This window comes from Prionailurus viverrinus, chromosome C1 (genome assembly GCF_022837055.1).
Source record: "Prionailurus viverrinus isolate Anna chromosome C1, UM_Priviv_1.0, whole genome shotgun sequence".
In the NCBI taxonomy this organism is placed as follows: domain Eukaryota; kingdom Metazoa; phylum Chordata; class Mammalia; order Carnivora; family Felidae; genus Prionailurus; species Prionailurus viverrinus.
The window spans coordinates 41,107,030-41,126,173 of NC_062568.1; the positions used below are offsets into that span (position 1 = coordinate 41,107,030).

At 35.8% G+C, this 19,144-nt stretch overlaps 1 long non-coding RNA gene across 1 annotated transcript; it reads right to left on the reverse strand.

Annotated features, from left to right (window-relative positions):
* Positions 1-13,571: 13,571 nt before the first annotated feature.
* On the reverse strand, positions 13,572-18,800 carry LOC125173409 (uncharacterized). The gene is made up of 3 exons (XR_007155015.1): positions 18,734-18,800; positions 18,058-18,158; positions 13,572-13,648 (listed from the first exon to the last, which is right to left on the reverse strand). It is a non-coding gene; the product is annotated as an uncharacterized LOC125173409 (long non-coding RNA).
* Between the last annotated feature and the right edge of the window lie 344 nt (positions 18,801-19,144).

The following is a 19,144-nucleotide window of genomic DNA, read 5'->3' on the forward strand; positions in this document are numbered from 1 at the left end:
TAGAGTTAAATGGTACTCTATTCTGTTTTCCTAATTTGTGTGACACAGTCTAAGTCTACCTAGTCTCTGCAAGTAATCAGCCAGTTGTGTGTGTGTGTGTGTGTGTGTGTGTGTGTGTATTGTTTTGTTTTGATAATGAAAGAACATTCTTTTTGCCCTTGCATTTCAAAAATATTGATATGTGTTATTCCTAAACTAGTTTCCTTTGCCATCATATTTTTTGCTGAGGTGATTTCTTTTATATTATAGTGGCATTTTCCCACTACTTCCATTGCTCAGTTTTCTGATACTTCTGATACTAAGGCTGTGAGAGTACAGGAAATATATAATTTATGAGCACAGTTTGCCATCAGATTTTGCCTTGATTCCATCTTGTCCATAGTGCTTTCTTCATGCAAACTGTGCATCCCCAAAAACATCGCACTGTTGCCAGAGCAATCCTACTTCTTTTCAGATCATTTTTGAGGTTGGGGCTCTATTTCCAGAAAGAATTCTCAAGACCTATGGTTTCTATGCAAATAAACTACATATTTATTTCCACTAGCCTCCAACTAAAATGTGGCACTTGCGTTGGTTATAAACATGGCTTTAGACACAGAGCAGTAATAGTGTAACTATGACCTTACCACCAATAGAAATTAGAGATATATTCCTATGATATTTCAGTTGAACATATTTCAAAATAAAATGTATTCTGAACACTATTTAGAAACTATAGTAGGCAATAAACTTTCTACTAAAAATTTTATATTATATATTATTCTATGAATTTAAAATCCATTATTCTGAGACATCGTCTATTGTCTTCCTTAGAAGGTCCCTTGGTAATCTAAGGTAAGTTAGGTAAAGATTTCCTGACAGAGAAAGAGAAGGTAAATAGAGATCCAAGTAGCAAAGAGCAATGGTTATGAACTGAGTATCCAGGGAGGCTGAGATTCATCTCAGCTTAGTACTTTTTATAACTTCCTATCTGCGCAAAATATAAAATTGGGTAGACTATGGTTTTTCTTAATTCCTATAGATTCAGTTATTAATTTTTCTGTAAAACCCCTTTGTTCTTGTGGATTCCAGTCTTTCCCATGTCACTAATGCAATTGGGAAGAAAATGGTGGTTCCATATCTAAAGATGTTAACATGATACCGTTTGAGTTAGAAATCATGGTCATGTTTCCAAAGTAGAGAAATTTTTATAGCTTAATGATGGTATATTTTTGTGATGAATTGTTTTTAGGTTTAGAAAAGACCTTTCCCAGATAGAGAACAGATTCATATTTGCACCTATTTTCTTCTAGCCCTTTTATATTTTCAGTTCTATGTTTTCTGGGTTATTTTTATTCTTATTTTACATTATTGGTTAAGAAATTTAGTACTTATTTTGGAATATAATGCAAGCTGATAATCTAAAAGTACATTTTTTGTTATGTAGCCAAAATTTACCTGAACAATATACCTTTTCTCTATTAATTTATGATTAATCACATCACTTATGTTCACTGATATAGTCCAAGTGCATAGAACAGTGTGGAGCATAGTAAGATCTCAAAAATATGTGAATTAATTAATAATATCTTCTCTCAAAAAATAACTTTGGTTTGGTAGTGAATCTACTCACTGTTAAGGATTTGCCTGGGTTTTTTGTGAGAACACTTGCAAAAAGAGGCTAGAAAGTAAGGTAAGAATCTCACATCTGCTACGTGTCGGTTGGATTCTTCAGGAAGCTGATGCCGAGACAGGTGCAAAAGTGCAAGAGCTTTATTAGGGGCCATGCTTGGGAAAGGATTAGGAGCAGGTGGGAGGACCTTCAGGCCATTATATGGGTCTAAAACCTGTGAAAGGAGAGGAGTAAGGAAGGAAGATTGGGGAGGAAGAGGCTCAGACTTCAGGGAAGCTCTGTGAGAGCATCGGCCATCCAAATGGGGAACTCCAGGGCAAAGACTGTGCAGAAATGGCCAGACCCCAGTACTCCCACCATACTCTGACTTGCATTGTCTGTGCACTTTCTGGGAAAAACATGACTTGAGCTTGAAATCTCAAGATCATGAGAGTATTGACTTCACAGCTGGAGACCCTGAACTAACTCTACTCCTCATGACAATTTCTATCTGGAAGGGAGATCTGGGTGATACATCTTTGTGAATATCTACCACAGACACCATTGAAAAGTCAAGAGAAAATGAAAGGCAAAGAGACCCTATACAAGTAATCCTCCTTTCTCCGGCAATAGATAGAACAACTGTGAAATAATGGTGCCTGGGTGGCTCAGTTGGGACCTCACAATTCATGAATTCGAGTCATGCATCAGGCTCTGCAATGACAGCTCAGAGCCTGGAGCCTGCTCCAGATTCTGTGTTTCCCTCTTTCTCTCTGCACCTCCTCTGCTTGCGCTCTCTCTCAAAAATAAATAAATAAACATTTTTTTAAAAGAACAATTATGAAATAAAGGGGCTCAGTAATCATTAACACTAGAGACCATGTTGATATACAGGAAATCCTGTTATTACATTAAAATATCAACTCACCTTATTTAAGTTTATACCCCAGTTTACATAGCTTTAGTTTCCATACATGAAACCAACAAATAGCCTTAGAACTGAGAAAGCTGCAGTTTTATAGAGTGCATGTCAGCCAATTTTTTATTTAAAGTAATAGTGGTCGGGGGCACCTGGGTGGCTAAGGTTAAGCGTCCAACTTCAGCTCAGGTCATGATCTCTGATTCGTGAGTTCGAGTCCCACATTGGGCTCATTGTTAGCCTGTCAGTGCAGAGCCCACTTCGGAACCTCTGTCCCCCCCTCTCTCTGACCCTTCCCAGCTTATTCTCTCTCTCAAAAAATAAATAAAAATAATTAATTTTTTTTAAAAAAATAAAGTAATAGTGGTTTATGCAGCGGCTGAGTGACTCATTTGGTTAAACACTAGACTCTTCCTTTCAGCTCAGGTCATGATCTCACAGTTGGTGAGTTTGAGCCCCCTGCCAGACTCTGTGCTGACAGCTCAGAGCCTAGAGCTACTTTGGATTCTGTGTCTCCTTCTCTCTCTGCTTCCTCCTCTCTCTCTCTCTCTCTGTGTGTGTCTCTCTCCTCTCAAAATAAATAATGAATATTAATTTTTTTAATGTGTTAACTTACATAACTGAACAAGTCTACAGCTAAGTCAGTAATCTGTTGTCACTCTGTAAGTGCTCTGTTCTCTTGGCTTTTTCCTCCTCCATGTGTCACCTTCATTGTCACTTATAGCAACTAGGGGGGTGTGGAAATTTCAGATGTCTTATTCACACACAATAATGAACGGAAGAACATGACTAATCTTTCATTGACTCTGTCTTAATATCAAGCAAATATCCCTCAAAGAAGCCAATTTTAACTTCCTTAGGTGTTTTCATAGGCCCAAAGGAAAAATTAAGGGAAGTGCCACATGGTGATTAACTTAAACCTCAGTGGCCAAATGCTTGCACATAAGGATGGAGATTGGAATCATCTTTTGTCCAAATCCAACCAACCAATTAAGAAACTGGGGCCAGATTCCTTCCAAGCACAATGGATGCCCACCTAGTTGAGAGTTCATTACCTGAAAGTAAATCATGTCTTCATTAGAAAGGGTAAATAAATAGGTAATCAACAGAGCTGACTACAGTGTTTCTATTACTCTTTTATCTATGATTTTACCTAAAATTTCAAAGAATTTTGAATTAGACATCTCGTGGAGTCTAACCAATGAAGACAGTCCTCTTGTCATGGAAAGGAGTAGGTAATTCCCACTATTCAACTTCTGAGACATTAAACAGAACGCTGCCTATCACTATATCTTCATAAATCCCGTAATACATTCACTCAGACAGTAGTAATGCAAGTAATTTCTAACACTGCTTCCTATGCTAATCACTCTTCTGGGCAACACATATTAACCCATTTAATCTCCACAATCATCTATTACTTAGGTGTTATTATCATCTCCAACACAGATGAGTTAAATAGGGCATAGAGAAGTTAAGTGTCTCGCCCAATTTCATACTTAGGAGTAATTGAGTCAGGATTTAAATCCAGGTGGTCTGGCTTCAGGAAGTAATGATCTTTGCCATTGTGTATTATGCAACTTTGTATCCCTAGCCCTTAAAATTCAATTTGATCATCTTTTCCCCTTATTTCCCTGGGTTCTGCCCATCAGAGTTTTTAACTGTGATCCGATACATTCCTGAATACATGTACTGCACACATGGGGCATTTGAACAGAGGAAGAAGGTAAATAAAGGAAATATTTGATTATATCTTGACTTATGACTTTAACAGAGTCTTGAGTTTGAATCACACTGGATCATGATTCAGGCAAAATATGGTTTTCTATTGGGAAATTATGGCATATTATGAGCTGCAGCAATACACCCCTGTGTCTAACACCTGGTTGCATATTTTTCTCTATTGGTGGTCTAATAAAGCAAATAACCAAGGGAATTTTCGATTTTTATGTTTTTCATAACCAAGAAAGCCATGGGTCATTTAAACAGAAATTGGAAAAGTACATGAGAATTAATTTATGCCTTTATCTTAGCTGCTTTAATTTTATTATTGATTTAGCAAATGATATCCTTGCAAGTTAGATAGAAAGTAAGGGCCTAGGATTAATTTGAACTGTCAAATGCCTTATAAATGACAATTTTCACAGACACAAAAATGTTCATTTTAATGAACATTCAAGGCACTAACCATCTTAAAATCACAATGCCAATTAAGACCTGCTTACTTGATAGTTACAAACATTGGATGCAAACACCTCAAATATAAAAATATGATAATAAAAGATAATAAATTTGATGTAAAAAAACCCAGAAAGATGAAATCCAACGCCCAAATTGTCAGCAAGATATGAATCCATCAAAATCTTGGCATCATATTTCTAGGACAGTTTGATCAGAATAATTATAATTAATGGCATGACAGAATGGCTTCATCATCAAAGAGTTTGGCCACTGATCCTGAGGTGGTATTAATTATGATTCAACTCTTCTGCACAATGCACATTTAGGGAAATACTTATCACCAGATATGCAACCTGCTGTCTGATTTGTGCACTTTTTATTCATTCACTGAAATGTATTAAATGCTTACTGTGTTCCAGGCATAGGAATATGCAGCACTGAAGAAAACAGAACACTGTCATAACATCATGGAAGAGTAGAATGTTTTGAAGAAACATTGAAACATAATCCAGCTGTGGAATGGAGCCAGTGACTGCAGAAACAAACCATTGGTAGAAAAAGTAATCTGGCTGGGATAATTTCCTTTGAAAGGGATTTTGAGAAGCACATGAGTCTGAGTCAGAGCTACAGAAATAATCCATCTAAGACAAAACCATAGCCACACATCAAAAGATATATTTATATGTCTGAACATTAGTTTTTCACTATCCCAATTGCTGTAAGAAATTGCAGTCTTACTTCTCCTTTCTACCGTTTCAAACAACCCTTCACTGATAACTGTTTACCAGCAAGGCCATTGATGTAAGTACAGGAATTTGATATTTAAATACCAAACATAAAGATAGAGATAAATACATAAATGATTCTTGGTCAACAAGAGTTAAGAAGCCATCATTTATTTACCACTCTACATCTAAATTACTAGGCTCAGGCCCTGGTAGAATTACCTACCCCAACAATGACAGAGTGACTCAGATTTTTCATGTAGCCCCATAAATTAGCATGTTTTTCTGGGAGAATGACTAACAATCTTTGCTAGCCATTTAATTGTATAGTATAAGTGAAGGAGCCAGGGAGTTTTAATATTATCATCCAAATACCGTTGGGTTGACCTTTCCAAGCTAAAATACAGAGACCTTCATCCATATCTCAGACTTATTTATTCCTTAAAAGTTTTAATTTTTCTATTCCTTCGTTAATTAGAGATTGGGGAATCCACACAATTTTGGAAAATGTCTTATCTGAAGATGCCATGAATATAAAAACAAGCAAACAAAGAAACATGAGAATGTTCCCTCTCCTGAATAAATGTGTCCTTATTGTAACAATTGAGAAAGAGTAACCTGTATGCTTCTTTTTGTACTTAAAGATCCATACTGATGGATCTTGTCCATCAGTATGCCTCCCACATTGGCACAGATTTCTCAAATTCTGGTTAGAGGTCTTATCAAGAGACAGATCGCAGAGAAAGCCTATGCCGCTTACCTATATGGTCAACATAGTCCTTAATCGATAAATGTAAGTGAATACTTAAATATCACCAAATATTTAGGACAAGATCAAGCAAGAAAAAGAAGTTGATTAAAAAATAAAGATAATTTAAGAAGTTTTTAAAAATTTTAATATAAATCCACATCCATCATAGAATCAAAGGACTGTAACATCGATAAAACAAGACTTGACGGCTGTACACTGGAACAATGAAGAATACAAAAGCGAGCACTGTACTCTGAAATTAATTACATTGCTTAAAACTAGATAGAAGAATAAACACTGTTGCAGACTAAATGAGTCATATGAAAGATAAACTCAAAGAAATATCCTAGAGCATATGACAAAATGACTTAAGACCAATGAAGAATTCCAGAGAGAGACTACAAAGAATGGAGAAGGGTGAATTTTAAGGAAATTATAGAGGATCACTTGTCTAATGTCATGAGTATTTCTTCTCTGCCTGTCATAGCGCTCTACATTTACGCCTTTTTAAACACAGGATTTGCAGGTGACTTACTATAGTGAATTATCTGCTTGTAGGAGGGTGGGTGATGGGTATTGAGGAGGGCACCTTTTGGGATGAGCACTGGGTGTTGTATGGAAACCAATTTGACAATAAATTTCATATATTGAAAAATAAATAAATAAATAAAACACACACACACACACACAAATTATCTGCCTGTAGAAGTAATGAATACCACTTGAACAGAAGCTTTAAATTATTTTATTATTATTAGTATTAGTATTAGTATTATCATACATCTGGCATGAGACCTGCAATGGTCTAGATAAGGGAAACAAGGGCTTTTTCTTAGCCTAGGTCTTGGTATGAAAACCAGAGGGACTTACTACTTCACAAAACATTGTACCACTGACTGATATTCCAGAATCCAGCATCAGATTTCTCATCATTTCTGCCATATGCAATGTGAGAAAATAAATATTTTCACAGCACTGTGTTGTGAGGGATTTGGTGGGCTTTTATTGCTGCAGGCATAACTGTGTGTTTCCTGATTGATACAGGAATTATTACCAGAGCAGAAAACCTTAAATGTATGTCACAGGCCTCATGAGGAGCCAATAGACAGAAAAATATTGAGATTAGAGGAACTGTGATGTTTGATAATGGTGGTAATACATTTTTAAAGACGATCATATACTGACCTGAGCTTGTGCCTCTAGCCCACAGGAAACAGTATTGGTCGCCTGCTGTGATGCCGCTGGCTGCATATAACAAGCTTCTACAAGACAGAGACAACTCAGAAGTGAATTGACTTCATGGCAAGTAAAATTTAAGGGGGGGACAGAAAGTAAAAAATCTTTGGGCTCTTGTTTAGTTGAGATGTTAATAAGTAAATAACTCTAAAATGTAAGAGGAGAATATCATATATTTGTGTGTATATGTATATACATACACACACACATATTAATGTATATGTGTGTCTATCTATATATGGATACTCACAATTCATATATATAAGCTCCTTCGTAGCAGAAGTCATAAAAGAAATGAGTGCCATCTTTTACCACAGGTATATTTCCTTTTGGTAATTAAGTTTATAAACTAAGTTAAAAACTCTAAGACAGACTGGGAGAAACATTTTCACCATGTAAAAAAAGACAAAAAATTAACGTTTATTTTTATATAAATTGCTGCTACAAATTGATACCCCCCAAAAAATAATTAAATAGAAAAGGAGGCTCGGTAAAGAGCAGGCAATTCACAAAAGAAAAAATGATCACTTGTCAAAAAATGTATTAAAAGGTATGCAACGCAAGCATTTAGTAGCAAGATAAATATGTTGAAATCCCATAAAAAATAATTTTATAACACCTAGTTTTTCTTGAACTGTAGGAAAAGGCATTTTCACATTCAGTTTTGAGGGGAGTAAAAATTTGCACCCTTTAAAAGAATACTTTGGGGGCGCCTGGGTGGCTCAGTCGGTTAAGTGGCCGACTTCGGCTCAGAGGGTCATGATCTCGCGGTCCGTGGGTTTGAGCCCTGCGTCGGGCACTGTGCTGACAGCTCAGACTCTGGAGCCTGTTTCGGATTCTGTGTCTCCCTCTCTCTGACCCTCCCCCGTTCATGCTCTGTCTTTCTCTGTCTCAAAAATAAATAAACGTTAAAAAAAAATTAAAAAAAGAAAAAGAATACTTTGGCAATTTCTAGCATTTTAAATTGTGTATACTATGATGTTATTTCTCAATATATATTCTTCAGAAATTTTTTAAGTGTAAATACATGATATGAAAATTAAGGGCACTAATATTTGTAACAAGAAAAGATGGTGACAATCAGAATGGAATTGTTACATAAATTACAATATATTTTTATCGAATGACACAATGAAGCAGTTTTTAAAAAATGGCATTACTCAGCAGGGTTACCTAAGGATACATATTAGCTAATTCTCATAATAACAATCCTGGCGTATATCTAGACAAATAACACAAATCAAAATATAAAAACGATAGAAAATTATAGTATTTAATAACTATAATAAATAAATAACACTTTGCAACTCAAAATCTCTAGAATGAAATATCTGTTATAAAAGAGTTAAATGTTTTGCTTTAATGAAAATACAATTCTTTAGGATTGTTTCAGGGCTTTATTTCACTCAATTTGAGAATTTTTTCTGTGATATTTTAGAATTTATATAGCTTTTTGTAAATTTTACTTTTGGTGATAGCAAAGTTAAATATACCACAAAAGTTAAAGAACCACAAAAGTGCATGCAAATGTATGATGTCAATTACTACTATATATGTCTTATAACAATGTCCCATGACTCAACGTAGACTGTAAAAAAGAACATAATAATTTTTTCTTTTTCTGCTCATAATCAACTTCAGTTGCAAAATTTTAAGCAGTTGCCATAGTTCATTTCTATACTATCCAGAATACTGAAGTGGCCATTATATGGGTTTCTAAGACCAAGATCATGGGTGGGCTGATGTTGAGATCCATAGTAGAAGTTAGTTTTCTTTCTTTTTCCTAGTATTTTTTGTGTTAAAAAATTTGGCAACAATATCCAAAAACTCCACTATTGGTTTGATGCCAAAAATATTTTAATAAATAATATTGTTTTTTTAAGAAGGTCTTTATACTCTCTATGCTTTCCAGGGCATTGTGTTCATGGAATCTTGATTATTACATTATTTTACTATAAATTTTTTTTTTAATTTTTTTTTCAACGTTTATTTATTTTTTGGGGACAGAGAGAGACAGAGCATGAATGGGGGAGGGGCAGAGAGAGAGGGAGACACAGAATCGGAAACAGGCTCCAGGCTCTGAGCCATCAGCCCAGAGCCCGATGCGGGGCTCGAACCCACGGACCGCGAGATCGTGACCTGGCTGAAGTCGGACGCTTAACCAACTGCGCCACCCAGGGGCCCCTATAAATTATTTTTATTCAATTTACCCTAATAGGTACTCATAAACTACACATAAGCATAGGTAATTAAAATTTTTTTTTAATATTATCAACAATTGATAACAGTGCTTTGCTTTGCATTCCTCCTCCAATTAAGTTTTTAGTTGCTCAATGGCATCAGTTCCCAAGAGTACTATATTACTTTGAAAATACAGTTGTTTCAACAAATAGTGTTTGGAAAATTAGACAGTGAAATGCAGAAAAATGAACCTGGACCACTTTCTTACACCATACACAAAAAATAAATTCAAAATGGATGAAAGACCTAAATATGAGACAGAAAACCATCAAAATCCTAGAGAAGAACACAGGCAGCAACCATTTTGACCTCACCCGGAGCAACCTCTTACTTGACATGTTGCCAAAGACAAGGGAAATAAAAGCAAAGATGAACAATTGGGACTTCATCAAGATAAAAAGCTTCTACACCTCAAAGGAAACAATCAACAAAACTAAAAGGCAGCCTACAGAATGGTAGAAGATAACCACAAATGACGTATCTGATAAAGGGTTAGTATCCAAAATCTATAAGGAACATAGCAAACTCAACACCCAAAAAATAAACAACCCAGTTAAGAAATGGGCAGAAGACATGAACAGACACTTTTCCAAAAAAGACATCCAGATGGCTAACAGACACATGAAAAGATGCTCAACATTACTGATTATCAGGGAAATACAAATCAAAATCATCATGAAATACCACCTCACACCTGTCAAATGGCTAAAATTAACAGCACAAGAAAAAAACAGATCTTGGCAAGGATGCGGAGAAAAGGGAACCCTTTTACACTGTTGGTGGGAATGCAAACTGGTGCAGTCACTGGGGAGAACAGTATGACAGTTCCTTAAAAGACTAAAACAGAATTACCCCTATGATCCTGCAATTGTACTACCAGGTATTTACCCAAAGGATACAAAAATACAGATTCAAAGGGGTTACATGCACTGCAATGTTTACAGCAGCATTATCAACAATAGCCAAACTATGGAGACAGCCCAAATGTCCACTGACTGATGAATGGCTAAAGGAGATGTGGTATATGTACATGCAAGGGAATATTCTCACCCATCAAAAAGAATGAAATCTTGCCATTTGCAACAACGTGGTTGGAGCTAGAATGTATTATGCTAAGCAAAATAAGTCAATCAGAGAAAGACAAATACCAAAGAATTTGACTTAAATGTAGAATTTAAGAAACAAAATGTATGAACATATGAGAAACTGGGGGGGAGGGGGAGAAGAGAAGGAAACAAACCACAAGAGATTCTTAATGATAGAGAACAAACTGAAGGGTGATGGAAGGAGGTGAGTGGTGGATGGGTGAAGGGTGCTAAGGAGGGCACTTGTTGTGATGACCACTGGGTGTTGTATGTAAGTGATGAATCACTGAATTCTAAATTTTCTCACATTTTTTTATGCTAAAACATTTGCCTCTATTTTACCCGTATTGTGATTGTTATTTTATTTCAGGAATTTTTGCTATTACTATGAGATTTTAATTCATACCCTTCAAGAATTTTAACCATAAATGTACGGGTTTAAAAATAGTCACAAGGGATCGAGTTAATCCCTTGGATTTATGACATGAAAAGAATGTGAACGAATGGTGTGGTACCCATTAAAACTTCTCCAAGATTTTCACCCACTTATTCCAAAAAGGGCATTGCTAGCATTGAGACACTAAACAAATCAAATACTTGAAATACTCTGAAGACATTTTTTTTCTAAAAACACATCTATGCACGTTTTCAATTTATTTCTAAACTGACATTAGAAATTAAAACACATAGAGCTACTTAAGACTGGCAAGTCTGTTCTGTAATAAGATATGTCATGCATAATAAAAAAGTCATTTTTATGATATATTAAGGAAATATACCTTTTCTTAACTAATTATACATATAAATGACTTCTTAACATAGGTTTGGCAGCAAATGCTATTAATTAACAAATAATTCCCATTAGGACACATATGGGTAGAATTGTTTAAAATGGACATTTGTGACAAGATATATTAATTGCATTACTATTAATAGTAAAATTATATTAATTTAATGGTGGGAATCATGCTGAGAAGTTTTATGAATATAATGTGGTTAAAAGCAAGATGCATACAGAATTTGGTATCCAATGGAGCCTGAAGTTAGGTTCAACTAAAATGACATGCTAAAAGATATTGGACTTAATTTTGAATGCAGGGAAACCATTCTAGCTTTTAAAATTATCAGAGATTTGGGAGGTTTTCCTGTAGTGGTTGGATTTTCAATTAGAAAATAGTTGGTTTGACAATTACAATAGTGAAAGGACTAATAGATGAGCTTGGATCATTGATAGACGGTTGATGTTCAGAGAGGTAATTTCATGCTCAGAAAGAAAAAGAGAAGGGGCGCCTGGGTGGCTCAGTCAGTTAAGCCTCTGACTTCGGCTCAGGTCATGATCTCACAGCTTGTGAGTTCAAGCCCCACGTGGGGCTCTGTGCTGACAGCTTAGAGCCTGGAGCCTGCTTTGGATTCTGTGTCTCCCTCTCTCTGTTCCTCTTCCACTTGTGCTCTGTCTCTTTCAAAAATAAACATTAAAAAAAAAGAAGAATATTTAAGGAGCAATAAAATACTATATATATAATAAATAAATATTTCACATATATTAATTTTTTTAATGTTTATTTTTGAGACAGAGAGAGACAGAGCATGAACGGGGAAGGGTCAGAGAGAGAGGGAGACACAGAATCTGAAGCAGGCTCCAGGCTCTGAGCTGTCAGCACAGAGCTCGACGCAGGGCTCGAACTCACGGACCGTGATATCATGACCTGAGCCAAGGTCGGACGCTTAACTGACTGAGCCACCCAGGCGCCCCTCACATATATTATGTGTTACACATATACACACATGCTTAAAGGTAGCTCTTGGTAAATGTGAGATGCCTAAATAGTAGAAAATCCCATAATTTATAATATGTAAGCAATAGTTTTTGAAATTCCATGTTGCAGTTTATTTCTTCATTATTAAGTGAACATTAATTGAACACCTACTATGTGCCAGGCTTTGCTAGAAGTGGTGAATAAAGTAGACATGTTTTTGCCCTCATGGGATTATACTGAGAAATACAGATAATGAGGTATACAAATAAATAAATAAATGTAAAACTGCAAGTTTTGATAAGTGCTATGATGAAATATAATGTTTGAATATTATTGAATATAATATGAATAACAAGATGAGTGAAAATTTTTCTTTACATGAGTTATTAGGGAAGACTACTTTGGGAAATTAATGTTTGAGCTTTGATAGATAATGAGAGACCAGATATAACAACATGAAGAATATTTGAAATAGAGCAAATTCCATACATAAAGATCATAAAGAAGTTATAAGTGCAGCATATTTTAGGAATTCAAAGAAATTTAGTATAGCTAAGACTGTTGAGAAAAATTACTGGCATTACATGGAGTAGAAACAATAATATGGAAAACATATGCTTTCTAGGCCATGGAAACTAGATTTAATTACATTCTAAATTCAGTGAGTGAATATAACTTTTCTGCACCTCAGTTTATTTATTTGTAAAGTGTCATAAAGTTTTCATAAGGGTTAAATTAGTTAGAATATGTAAACTTAAAATAGAACGCAAAGGAATTGCTCTAAAATTATTAACAATTATCTTTTTTATTGCTATTATTATTTAAAATAATAAAATATTGAAAGCCCCAAAAATATGAGCCAGAATTTATCATTATTCAGGAGAGAACTCAGATAGAATAGGAGCCAGATAGTAAATGTTTAAGTTTTGTAAAACTTGTTTTCTATCACACTTAACCAACTCTGCTATTATAGCATGAAAGTAATGCTTTCAATAAAGTTTATGTTTCAATAAAACTTTATTCATAAAAGCAGGTGATGGGTCAGATTTGACCTGTGTGCTGTAGATGTCACTTCTTGCATTAGAGGATTATCCAAGTTAAGTATCTAGAGGCATCAACACAAGTCTTCAAAAGTCAATCAACTTGGTATTAGAAGGGAGGTCTGGTGAAAAAATATTGGAAATCATTAGTTAGATTTATGAATTTCAAAAATGTATTTTGGTTGGTAGCAAGGAAAAACATGAATCATTGTTCTTCCAAGTCATCCTTTGTAGTATCTAATCATTTTTGACCAGCCAGCCACTAGCTAACCTGGCAACTCACTATAGACATACGAGAAATCTTAGCTAAGATCAGCAGGGCTGGCCCAAGTAAACACAACTGGTCAGCCCCACTATAATTGGTGACCTACAGAATCTGAGCTAAATAAATGTTTTAAGTCACTATGTTGTGAGATAGTTTTCCACACAGCACAAATTAATTGAAAGAATATACTGTGTACTAATTCTCACTGCATTAAACAGATGACTTATCATTCTTACATGATGGAAAGATATTTACAATATTTACTGACTCCCCCACTATACATAGAGACCAAGCTTGAATTCTGAGTTGCGCTAGTTATCAAGAGAATCACGCCTCCTGCCCTCAAAGGTTTACATTTGTTATGTCCAAATAACAGATTATTGGAATAGGCCAGAGTATAGTCAAAGATTAACTTTCTCCAGTGACAAAAATCAACAATAATCTATATAAACTTCAAAAGGTTTACTTAATGTGGCTCTAACCAAGATGAACTAGAATGCTCATGACATTTTAGATTTTTTTTTTAGAAAATAGAAACCATTGGTCTTCTCTTTACTGCTTGCGTCCAAAATGAAGAATAATGCTGTGACCCACTCTTTTCTTCAGTTTTGTTCTTTGTGAGACAGCTCATTTCTCCAGGTGCTCACTGAGCCTCTTTTTCTTTTTTTCTTGTGAGTCCGTTGCAAGTGGGAGCTGGAGGTATGTGGGACTTGAGCATTTTCAAAAGAAACTTGGCAGACCTCCAGAACTTTGAAACTTAGTTCTGCTCACTATGCTCTAATAGTTTCCATTTTGAGTCTTAGCTTCAACGTTTTGCATCTTACAACTATTTGCTTTGGGGTTACTTAAACCTACTTAAAATTTCATTACCTTGTAAATAATAACACAGATGTGTGCATAATAAAGGCCCCAAATGCATTTTACCTATATACTCTTAAATTAAAAATGGAGAGAACCAAATGTCTCCATTTTTGTCAACTACCTAATAATTAATAACTATTTTATTAAAATGTATGTGATAAAATATGTTGAAAATGATCTCTGTTTCTCATTTCCCAATTATACAGATTCTCTACTACATTTGTAACCAGAACTGAAATTTGTGACACATTTCCTAAACTTTAAAATTTGTGCTGTTTCTGGGGGTTCCTGGGTGTCTCAGTCAGTTAAGCATCTGACTCTCAGTTTAGGCTCAGATCATGATGTCAGGAATACTGGGTTTGAGCCCTGCATCGGGCTCTATACTGACAGCACAGAACACGCTTGGGATTCTCTCTCCCCCTCTCTCTCTGCCCCTCCCCTGCTTACACACTCTCACTCTCTCTAAATAAATAAATAAACTTAAAAAATTAAAAAAAAATTAAAATCCATGCTGTTTCTGAAATGAAGCAAATAAGGAAGAGAAAGACAAAGTGCCTTGTCCATGATCATAAGAGTTTGTTCAAAGTGACTATAATTGTTTCCATGAAAACTTTTAAATTTAATACTAAACCTAAAGAAACAAATATTCCTGAGTACTGTTAATGCTTACTATCTCATGGCATCTATCTTTAGCAAAATAAAAGCTTAAGAGTTTTTTGAGACTAAAAATCAACTTATAAATTATACCTTATCAACTTATAGTAAGTTATAACTATAACCATGTTTCCAATGATGTTAAAATGCTAAGGGCAAACTTATCTCTGCCATGCAAACTACATAAATATAGAAAATAAATTGTAAACATCAACTAGCACTTTTGTTTGTATTCATTCAGAGTACTATTAACGGGGGCGCCCGGGTGGCTCAGTCAGTTGAGCCTCCAACTTTGGCTCAGGTCACGATCTCACAGTCTGTGAGTTCGAGCCCTGCATCGGGCTCTTTGCTGACAGCTCAAAGCCTGGAGCCTGCTTCGGATTCTGTGTCTCCTTCTCTCTCTGCCCCTCCCCTACTTGTGCTCAGTCTCTCTCTGTCTCTCAAAAATAAATTAATTAATTAAAAAAAAATAAAAAAAGAGTACTATTAACAGAAATCATCCGATGTACTAGGTTAACATTATTTCCTAAGTTATTCTGCATATGGAGTAGTGCATAGCATCTGTTTCATTCTAATATTTTTTCAAATCCTCCAAACACTTCAGGTGTCAAACACTTTAAGGTTTAATTCTCCAAACCAAGACTAGAGCGCAGACCATTAGTCACAGGTGCATACTAGAAAGAAACAGACTGGAATCAAATCACTTTAACTGACCTGTGTGTCAAACATTGTGAAAAAATATTCAGGAAGATAATCTCAGCCTAAGAACCGATGAAGTATTCATGAATTCAAGCATTTCAATTTTATATCCTTTCCCGCTTCTTTGTATTTTAAAAAATGTTAATACCCACGTCTTTTTAAAAAAATATTTATTTATTTTTGAGAGAGAGAGAGAGAGAGAGAGAGTGTGAGCAAGGTAAGGGCTGAGAGAGAGGGTGACACAGAATCCGAAGCAGGCTCCAGGCTCTGAGTTGTCAGCACAGGGTCCGACGTGGGGCTTGAACTCACAAATGGTGAGATCATGACCTGAGCCGAAGTCAGATGCTTAACCAATTGAGCCACCCAGCTCCCTGTACCCACATGTCTTACTTCAGTTTATCATAGACAAAATGGGGTAGGCTTATAATAGACCAATCCAGTCTGTTAAATTTTCTGTAATAAACAGCCAAAATTATTAAATCTCATGCCAATCTCATCCTGTATAGCTGTATGCAATATCCTTGTGGTAGTTTTCTAAACCATTGGCCAAAGAAAGGGAACACAAGTGAAGGATAGCCCTTACCAGGAGGAGTAAACTGAGAAAAATACTTGAGGCTACCAGCACAGCTGGGATTTAGGGGTAGCAGCAGAGAGGAGGGATGCACAGAGAAGGAACCATAAAATTTGCATAAAAATTCCCTTCTGGTGTTTGACTAACTCCTGAGCTGCAAAATCAATCATGGGTGCAACTCTGGAAGACCATCCTGGAATAGCTACTGGGAAACAGAGAGCTGAACAGAAATCTCAGAGGTTGCATGATGCAGTGAAGACCTTGGAAATTGGACATGGCCAGAACGAAAAGACTTAGATAAAGACTCTCGGCATTCAATTGAGGGAAAAAAGACACGTCCTTACTCTCAAGACCATGCCCTAGAAGTTACGGCTATGCCCAACAGGACAGGTAAGGGCAAACCTGGAATAAATCAACTCAACAAAGTCTAAAACCAGGCTTGCAACAGAGTCAAGGTCATTTTCCAGAAGGTTTACTAACCACTTGCTAGAAAAGAACTCCAGCAAGTTTATTTATTTTTGCTATGTGTAATTTACTAGTTGTGAATAAATTATCTCAAACTTGCAATATGTATTGGAATTTTCTTTACTGTTTTAGTTAAACAAACTTGACTTAAAGATGTTTTTTGTTTTTGAAATCACCTCTTTAGTGGTTCCAGCTGATCCTGCCTTCACCCTTCACCTGTAAACTGTTGATTGTGCACAACAGTGTCCTCTTTGTTTTTACATATTCATTTATTTTTCATGAATTCTAAGATGCCTATGTTTATATTTAATTTTTATTTTATTCTTTAATGTTTCTGTTTATTTTTGAGAGAGAGAGAGAGTGCAAGTGGGAGAGGGGCAGAGGTAGGGGGGCCGGCAAAGGATTTGAAGCAGGCTCTGCACTGGCCACAGAGAGCTGGATTCAGGGCTTGAACTCACAGAGAGTGAGATCATGACCTCAGCCTAAGTCAGTTGCTGAGCTGACTGAGCCACCCAAGTGCCCCCTATGTTTACCCAAGTGTCCCCTATCCCATCCTAATACATTGGGATGTGTCTTATATCAATGATGAGTCATTATTTACTTGGTAGCTTTTTTTTTCTTTCTGTTACCTAAAATGGTGTTGCATAGTGCAATCAATGTAGTCTTAGAGTCTATGAATTGCAATAAATATGTAGAAATGCAATCAGTTATATATTAAATATTTGTTATAAAAATCTGTTATTAAATAATAACACAAAGACAAACAAAGAAATCGTTTTTAAGTACCGTAAGAGTTACCAAGCAAAGAAAATATACCTTAAGAGCAATATGTTGGCATCTGAAAGATGTAGATTTAACTAAGTGATGGCTGTTCTTTACTAGCTGGCAAACCTTGGGTGGTTCACCTAACATTTTTCGGTGTTGGCCTCCTCATAGTAAAATGGTACCAGTAATAGCAGTGGAAACCTTGTAGAGTTGTGAGAATGAAATAAGAAAAAAATATATAAAGTGCTTACCACAGTGCCTGGAATAAACCGAGAGCGTGATAAACAGTAGCCATGTTTACTAGTATCATGATGATGATGTCGTTTCCAGTTTCTTGCATGTACATTTTAATCTTTCATTCCGGAAAAAGCAAAAGATGAAGGAAGAAAGGAAGGCAAAAAAGTCAGTCAGGAAACAAGAAAGGAAGCAGAAGTGGAGAAGGCTACTACCAAATGCAATTACTGGCAAGGGAGAAATGCATCCACCGCTCATCTGTGAGGCAAGTGTGACAATAATTGCTCAGATTAACTAGAGTTCCTGGTCTGGAAGTAAGTGCAGCATCATTCTTGTCTTTCTTCCGACTAGACAGTAAGATCCATGAGAGCAGAGGTATGTCTTTCTTTTTTTACTCAACAGCAAGCTCATGACAGAAATGGAATATATATGATGAAAAAACGTCCTGCATTGTTGAATTCCGATTTTCTTGAAAGAGAAAGAAAACTTTCTCATAAAATTACTGTGTTGTGTAACTTAGAAATGAAGAAATATCTCCAATATGATAATATTTAACTTATTCAGTTTTAGGCTTTTGAACAGTCTTGTGAAACAAACGTTAAAAAAGGAAAATGAAGACAGTATCAAATGACAAAGTTCTGACAAGGAGTAGCCACCTAAAAATCATTAATAAATTTCAGACTCAGATGATACCCATAATAACTCTTCAGGGTGTTCGTCTTCTCTGCAGATTAGGGGCACACAACTGCAGGAATGAGAGGATGACAGAGCTGCAGACCTGGTAAGTGAGAGGCAATGTCAGGGAAAAGTGAGAAAGAAAAACTACACCAGGAAAAAAAAAAGCCATTAATCTTTAGCAGTCAGCAAGGCAGGCCTTGGGATAGGCACACCCAAGCTGTCCCGGATTCACATCTGGGTCCTCTTCTGATAATATAACCTTACGTGGGATCTCCTGCACCCTTTAGACATATTCTAAGATTTAAGAGATGTAATGCATGTAAAGGGCTTAGCAGAACCCCTGGCATAAAAAAGTCCTCATTCAGTGATAGCTTTAATTATTATTACAGTATTGTTAAGTATGGTTGAAAACACAATTTGAAAAAA